Raw genomic sequence first — 8,006 nt, 5'->3', positions numbered from 1 at the left:
ACAGAAGGTTAACCTTTCACTGCCACACTACAGCAGGTTAACCCTTTCACAGTACTGCCACGCTACAGACGGTTAACCCTTTCACTACCACACTACAGAAGGTTAACCTTTCACTGCCACACTACAGCAGGTTAACCCTTTCACAGTACTGCCACGCTACAGAAGGTTAACCTTTCACTACCACACTACAGAAGGTTAACCTTTCGCTACCACACTACAGAAGGTTAACCCTTTCACTGCCACACTACAGACGGTTAACCTTTCACTACCACACTACAGAAGGTTAACCCTTTCACTACCACACTACAAAAGGTTAACCTTTCACTGCCACACTACATAAGGTTAACCCTTTCACTACCACACTACAGAAGGCTAACCCTTTCACTACCACACTGTAGAAGGTTAATCTTTCACTACCACACTACAGAAGGTTAACCTTTCACTACCACACTACAGCAGGTTAACCCTTTCACCGCGACAATACACAGGAGGTTAACCCTTTCACTGCCACACTACAGAAGGTTAACCCTTTACTTCACTGCCACACTACAGAAGGTTAACCCTTTACTATCTATCACACTACCGACGGTAGGTATAGTGTGATAGTAAAGGGTTAACCTTCTGTAGTGTGGCAGTGAAATGGTTAAGAGACGGAGCAGAGCAGGTCGGACTGGTGTGTGTAGTGTGTGTGTGTAGTGTGTAGTGTGTGACACTGTGTGTGTGTGTACCGGAAAAGAGAAAAAACAAAAACAACAAACCGGAGTCGTTGTGTATTATGATTGGGTCTGACTCCACACAGATTGGTGTAGACTGTAGATAGTAGACGGTATGTCTTCTACATAACGGCCGGTAGCAGCGGCTTGTTGCAACACAGTTTGGAGAGAAAACGCACCAGGGAGAGAGAGAGAGAGAGAGAGAGACATGCCCGTGGATTTGGGGAACAACAACACCAAATGCTAACCGGGAAATCACCACCAAGGGCCCTGCTGCCTGGCCTCCTCCCTCCTCGACACGGCGTCTAATCAATCAAACCGTGTTGTTGTTATTGTTATTATTGGACGTTATTATTGACCGGCGGCGTCTACCACCATGCGAGCGCTTCTCCTGCGGGTCTCTGTGGCCCAATGTCTGGCTCCTCTCTCGGCGTGAACATGAGCTCCACCCCGGCGGCCGCCGCCGCTGCCATGTAAGAAGAGGGGGTGATTTATTTTTAAGCCTACTGTACTACTGTCTTTGTTTTTAGTTTTCTGATTCATCCATTCGTGATGCGCGAACAGATCGATATTTTTTCGGTGTCTAAACTGAACCCATTAGTAGCGAAATAAGCCACTGTTGTTGGGGGGGGGGGGGGGGGGTGTAAACGTTAGATATTTACGCGGTGTGTTGGGCTTCACAAGACGGGCACACCCGTCCGCCCCCACTACTGAACCGTAGCTAACTAAGATGTGTTTTCTTTGCATTTCACTATCCAACCTCTGCCTCCCCCAATGTACAGTTTCATCTTCCCCCTCAAATGTGTATACTCTCTTGTTTAGACTCTTCTTGTATCACAAACAGTACTGTATATTTGTATGTCATAAATGTCTAGATGTAGCAGTACTGTGTCTATCTGTATGTCTGTTATGATGACTTGAAAATGGGGGCGGCCCTGATGTAAACAAGACGAAAGTCTTTGATTGATTGATTGATTGAAAACTTTATTAACAGATTGCAGAATGGGTCCAATACAGTACGTGGCTCAATACACACAATTGTTAAGAAGGGGATGCAGACCAGAGAAAGACTTTGTTTTGTCTTGTTTACATCAGGGTCCCCCATTTTCAATTCATCAGGATATATGACATACAACACGACATACAGATAGACAGTACTGCTACATCTATACATTTATGACATACCAGATTTGCAAATACAGTACTGTTTGTGATACGAAAAGAGTCTAGAAAAGGGAGTATATACATTTGACGTAAAAACTGTACATTGGAGGAGGTTGGGTGGGGTTGTGTGGGGGGGGGGGGTTGGATTGGGTACATTGGGATATTGACAACCATACTGGGTAATTTACATTAGACGTGGTTGGGGGGGGGGTCTGCATCCCCTCAACAATTGTGTGTATTGAGCCGTACTGTGTACTAGGGCTGCAACGATTAGTCGACATAATCGACGACGTCGATTATAAAAACGAGAAATTGTTGCGTCGATTAGTCATTAAAAAAATAAATAAAAAATACTTTATTTAATTTTTTTTTTTTGTGCACTACCTATCTTTGTGAGAGTGGCTTCTCAGGGTTCCAGACAACATCATAACATGATGATCCCATAGCAAATTTTGGACATTGAAAACATTGTTCCCCTGCAGGAGATGATGATCAGACTAGACACACAATACATTACACACGCACTCCTCTCACTCAATTCAAATGTTTCATGAGTCATTATTTTAATTTGCTATGGGATCATCATGTTATGATGTTGTTGTTTGCTCCTGACAAGAGTCTCAAAGTCTGGGGTGATGGTAGTAGACAAAGCAACTCTGAGGTCGTGCTCAATGTCCAATCTGTTCCTCTGCTCTGTCTTCAGCTGGACCAGAGCTGAGAAGCCACTTTCACAAAGATAGGTAGTTTTAAAAAAAATATATATATATATATATATATATCCCTTTTTTTTTGTTTGTTTTTGTTTACATAATTGGTTTTCGATTAGTCGACTAATCGAAAAAATAATCGACAGATTAGTCGACTACCAAATTAGTCATTAGTTGCAGCCCTACTGTGTACTGTACCCCCATTCTGCAATCTGTTCAAAATAAAAGTTTTCATTCGTTCGCTCCTCTCCCTCCTCCTTCAGGGCCAGCAGCGTTAACGGCAGCAACAACGACAACATGCTCCTCGCCGCCGCCTCCGCCGCGGTGGTCTGGGAGTGGATGAACGAGCACGGCCGGTGGCGGCCCTACGGCCCCGCGGTGTCCCGCCACGTCGAGGCGGCCGTCCGGGGCGGCGACCCCCGCGGGGGCAGCGTGGCGCTGGGCCAGGTGGACGGCCGCCTCGCGCCCTACATCATCGACTTCCAGTCCATGCACCAGTTCAGACAGGACACGGGTAAGAGAGCGAGAGAGAGAGAGAGAGCGAGAGGTGAAGCGGTGGAGAGTCACTGTGTGTGTGTGTGTTAAGGCTGTCCCCGAAGCCTGTTTTTGGGATTCGAACATTGTCAGGGTTTTACGAACGAACGTTCGAACCTTCGTTTTTAATTAAAAAAAATTATAATAATAATAATAATAATATTCAAAGTTTTACATTTTTTTTTTTTTTTTTTAAATATCCTCAAACTAAATCCTCAATTTGAATAAAGTGATTAATCTGATTAAATGAGTCTCTTTTTTTTATTAAATCAACTTTCTTTAATGAATATAACGTTTTTTTTAATACTATAATATTAGTGTAGCCTAATCTTTATCTGCAACTGTGAAGAAAAACCACATTGGTTCAAACAGAATGAATAGACACATAAAAGAAACAGTAAAAAAAATAAAAAAAAATATTATTAAAAATAAAAAATTCAAATTTTGTTTAGAATTCGAATGTTAACATAACGAACGAACGTTCAAACGTTAGTGTGTGTGTGTGTTTTTTTTAAAGGGTTAACCGGCTGTCGTGTGTCAGTGAAAGGGTTTAACCTTCTGTGTGTGTATTGTGGCAGTGAAAGGGTTAACCGTCTGGTAGTGCGGCAGAGTGAAAGGGTTTTAATGAGCACTTCACCAAAAAAAAACAACGCCGATTTATTTTGCACATAATCTCACACGCCGCGCGCAAGAACTCTATAACCGCTTTTACCCACGTTCATCTAGTTTGACGGTTATCGAGAGTAAATGAGTTTGAATAGTATGGCCGCCGCCGCCAGTGATCTCATCAGAGAGACACAATATTCAAACTCATCTACTCTCAATAACCGTCAAACTGAATCAATGTGGCGCAAAGCCGTTTTGAGAGTCTTTGGATCATGTGTGTGAGATTATGTGCAAAAATAAATCGGCGTTAGTCTTTTGGGGCAGTGCCCCGGCGCCGTTACCTGGCTGCGGGCTAGAGCAAGGCATTGCCAGGGTTAGGGGTTCCATTCCCCGTGTAGCTCAGTGGGTAGCACTGCTAGACAGAATCTTTATGTGTGCGTGCGTGTCTATCGGTCTTTGTGTGCACGTATGTATGATGTAGCAATACATGTAAATGTGAGTGTTGCTTTAAGAGAGCTGTTCAGAGGTGAGTGTTGCTTTAAGAGAGCTGTTCAGAGGAGGACTGTTGCTTTAAGAGAGCTGTTCAGAGGAGGACTGTTGCTTTAAGAGAGCTGTTCAGAGGTGAGTGTTGCTTTAAGAGAGCTGTTCAGAGGTGAGTGTTGCTTTAAGAGAGCTGTTCAGAGGTGAGTGTTGCTTTAAGAGAGCTGTTCAGGGGGTGAGTGTTGCTTTAAGAGAGCTGTTCAGAGGTGAGTGTTGCTTTAAGAGAGCTGTTCAGAGGTGAGTGTTGCTTTAAGAGCTGTTCAGAGGTGAGTGTTGCTTTAAGAGAGCTGTTCAGAGGTGAGTGTTGCTTTAAGAGAGCTGTTCAGAGGGTGAGTGTTGCTTTAAGAGCTGTTCAGAGGTGAGTGTTGCTTTAAGAGAGCTGTTCAGAGGTGAGTGTTGCTTTAAGAGAGCTGTTCAGGGGGTGAGTGTTGCTTTAAGAGAGCTGTTCAGAGGTGAGTGTTGCTTTAAGAGAGCTGTTCAGAGGTGAGTGTTGCTTTAAGAGAGCTGTTCAGAGGTGAGTGTTGCTTTAAGAGAGCTGTTCAGAGGTGAGTGTTGCTTTAAGAGAGCTGTTCAGAGGTGAGTGTTGCTTTAAGAGAGCTGTTCAGAGGTGAGTGTTGCTTTAAGAGAGCTGTTCAGAGGTGAGTGTTGCTTTAAGAGCTGTTCAGAGGTGAGTGTTGCTTTAAGAGAGCTGTTCAGAGGTGAGTGTTGCTTTAAGAGAGCTGTTCAGAGGTGAGTGTTGCTTTAAGAGCTGTTCAGAGGTGAGTGTTGCTTTAAGAGCTGTTCAGAGGAGGACTGTTGCTTTAAGAGAGCTGTTCAGAGGTGAGTGTTGCTTTAAGAGAGCTGTTCAGATGTGAGTGTTGCTTTAAGAGAGCTGTTCAGAGGTGAGTGTTGCTTTAAGAGAGCTGTTCAGAGGTGAGTGTTGCTTTAAGAGAGCTGTTCAGAGGTGAGTGTTGCTTTAAGAGAGCTGTTCAGAGGTGAGTGTTGCTTTAAGAGAGCTGTTCAGAGGTGAGTGTTGCTTTAAGAGAGCTGTTCAGAGGTGAGTGTTGCTTTAAGAGAGCTGTTCAGAGGTGAGTGTTGCTTTAAGAGCTGTTCAGAGGTGAGTGTTGCTTTAAGAGAGCTGTTCAGAGGTGAGTGTTGCTTTAAGAGAGCTGTTCAGGGGTGAGTGTTGCTTTAAGAGAGCTGTTCAGAGGTGAGTGTTGCTTTAAGAGAGCTGTTCAGAGGTGAGTGTTGGGGACTCAGTGAGAACGCTGGAGAGTTTCTAGTTAGTGTTTGTTGGAGTTCTGGAGTAACGGAAGAGAAGTAGAAGGAGCTCATTTCTAGAGCCATATGAAATCCGCGATCACGGAATCGCGGACGGAATCGCGGAATTGAGCAATACAAATGGAATGTTGTGGGACTTGTACAGCACTTTGTTCAACTTTGTCAGTGCTGTAAAGTTTAAACCTTTTTAAATCTTAGACAAACAAAACACTTTGCTTTCATGAAATATTGTAAGCCATCATTTGAGGCTTTATAAAAGCAGCACAATGAACACAAATCTGTCAGTGCCGAGTCCGACCTCATCTTAAATAACAAACAGCATTGCTTGTTGTAGTTAACAAAGAGAGGCAGAGTTGATTTTGCAAAAAAATATCTATCATTTATATTTTTATATTTTTTAATAATCAAATTTAATTTTCATATTCGAATCCCATGCCCATCGAACCAAGCTTCGAAGCTTCGAAGTATTTAAGACGGCCCTATTAAATGGACTGTTATATCTTATTAAATTGTGGACATTTATTCATTCCCACTTATTAGACACTATTTCTGATGGTAAAATGAGCGTACAAAGCAAAATACAGAATTCTGAAATATTAAAACGGAAAAAACGGAATTTGGGAAAAAATTAAATGGAATTTGGAAAAAAATAAAACGGATTTCATATGGCTCTACTCATTTCCTACATTTAAGTTTTGTACTAAAGTATCTCAGCTGATCACTCTGGCTGCTCGCTCTTGTGTTGTGTATCAGTCAGTGCGGAGGAATAAATACCAACCAAGTTATAATGTATCTGCCTTTTGGTTTTCTGGAAGCTCAGCTAAGGCTGAGGTTACACCTTTCGTATCATCTTCGTATTGTTTTCTTATACGCATCGCCGCGTATCGCCGCGACGTCATGCGCCTCGAGTCACACTTTCGTTTTTTTTTCGTTTTGTCACCAGAGCACACTGATGTAGTACACTGCCAAAGCAGTAGGTGGCAGTAGGTGGCAAACATGAAGGCAATTTCAACCAATCAGAACGAATGTGCCAATACACTTCCTGGAAGCTCCAGCAAAGAAAATGTAAATAAGGCAGGCGCCTATGCCGCGCCACCATCTTGCTCAATGCAGCAATTCTTTTTTCAGCAAAGCCTAATAAAAGTGCAATAAACAAAACGGATACATTCACTGTGTGTTCTGCCTGTCATTTGTTGATGAAACAAAACTAACATCAACACAAGTGACCACCAAGAGCGGATAGTTTAGGCTAAAAAACGATCGGATGCATTGTAGCATTGTTAGCTGCATGCTAACGTCAATGGAGTATTGTGGCTAGAAGCTACCGTTAGCTCACGCTACTTAGCCAGCATCAAAACTGATGATATCGCGAGCTATCAGTAGTTAGATAACATTAGAGACAACGCTGTGTGTATTAAACAAAGGTGAATAGATGACTGGGCCATTTTGTTTAATGCTTCTTAAGTTGAAAGAGGAACTCTGAGCTAACAGGGTCTGAATCCTGATAGCTCACGTTAGCCAGCTGCTCATGCCATCGGTAATGCTAGCAGAATGAATGGATGTAAACTTTATTTAACATATTGCATATGGGTACAATACAATACAGCTCAATACAAACAATTGTTAAGGGAATGCAGACTGTTGTAGCTTGGACTGGGGTCCTTATAACAATAACTTGACAACACATGGTAGCTGAAGCTATTTGGGACACGGAGCTCTACGCCAACACACACACACTCTGCTGTCACCGGAAGGGCACGCAGATGGTATCTACTGCGCATGGGCGTTTTCGCAACAACGGCTAGCGTGCTGACTACACGCTGTTTGTCGACTCGTTTTTTTGCGTATCTCCAAACGCAAACACAATTTTGCGTTTCAGCCGTATCCACAAAAAAACGCCAAAATACGCGTTTCTGTGTAGATAGGACATCATACGTCGTCAAAAACGTATAAAAAAACGCCAGGAATACACTAGTCTAACCTCTGCCTAAGATAATCTGGGAGTAGATAACGAGTGTGGCTATAGTGTGTAGTGTGTGTGTGTGTGTGTGTGTGTAGGCCAACACTGTGTGATGTTCCGCAACAGCTGTAAATGACTGGAGTCATACACATTCTTTAACCCATACTACCACCCTAAAACACACACACACCCACGCACACACACACAGCTGCCCGTAACAGAGGAACAGAGCGGTAGAAACTCTGAGACATGGATCTCTGAGATTAGCCGGTTTAGACGGAAGGAACGACGTTATCATCCTGGGAACCTTTCACACAGCGGAGGAGACTCAGGAGGTCATCAGAGACTAGGGCCGGGCCAAAAATGTCACGATAACGATTAGGGCTGCCGCTGCACGATTTTGGGAAATAATCTAATTGCGATTTTTCTGACCGATATTGCGATTGCGATTTAAATTTGCGATTATAATTTTTTTAAGCAGCCCCACACCCACAGAGGTTTATTGTAAAATGCGGCCTGAAA

General features: G+C 43.2%; 1 pseudogene across 1 annotated transcript in view; it reads left to right on the top strand.

The window, feature by feature from the left end:
* The first annotated feature begins 743 nt into the window (after window positions 1-743).
* Window positions 744-8,006, top strand: part of LOC311232697 (E3 ubiquitin-protein ligase DTX4-like) — a 64,373-nt pseudogene continuing 57,110 nt past the window's right edge. The window contains exons 1-2 of the transcript XR_014621084.1: window positions 744-1,186; window positions 2,848-3,098. The product of XR_014621084.1 is annotated as an E3 ubiquitin-protein ligase DTX4-like (transcript). The remainder of the gene's footprint in view (window positions 1,187-2,847; window positions 3,099-8,006) is intronic.

This window comes from Notolepis coatsorum (genome assembly GCF_963971535.1).
Source record: "Notolepis coatsorum genome assembly, contig: SUPER_7_unloc_1, whole genome shotgun sequence".
NCBI classification, from domain to species: domain Eukaryota; kingdom Metazoa; phylum Chordata; class Actinopteri; order Aulopiformes; family Paralepididae; genus Notolepis; species Notolepis coatsorum.
The sequence above is the reverse complement of the archived record's forward strand: the minus strand, read 5'-3'. Positions and strand labels throughout refer to the sequence as shown.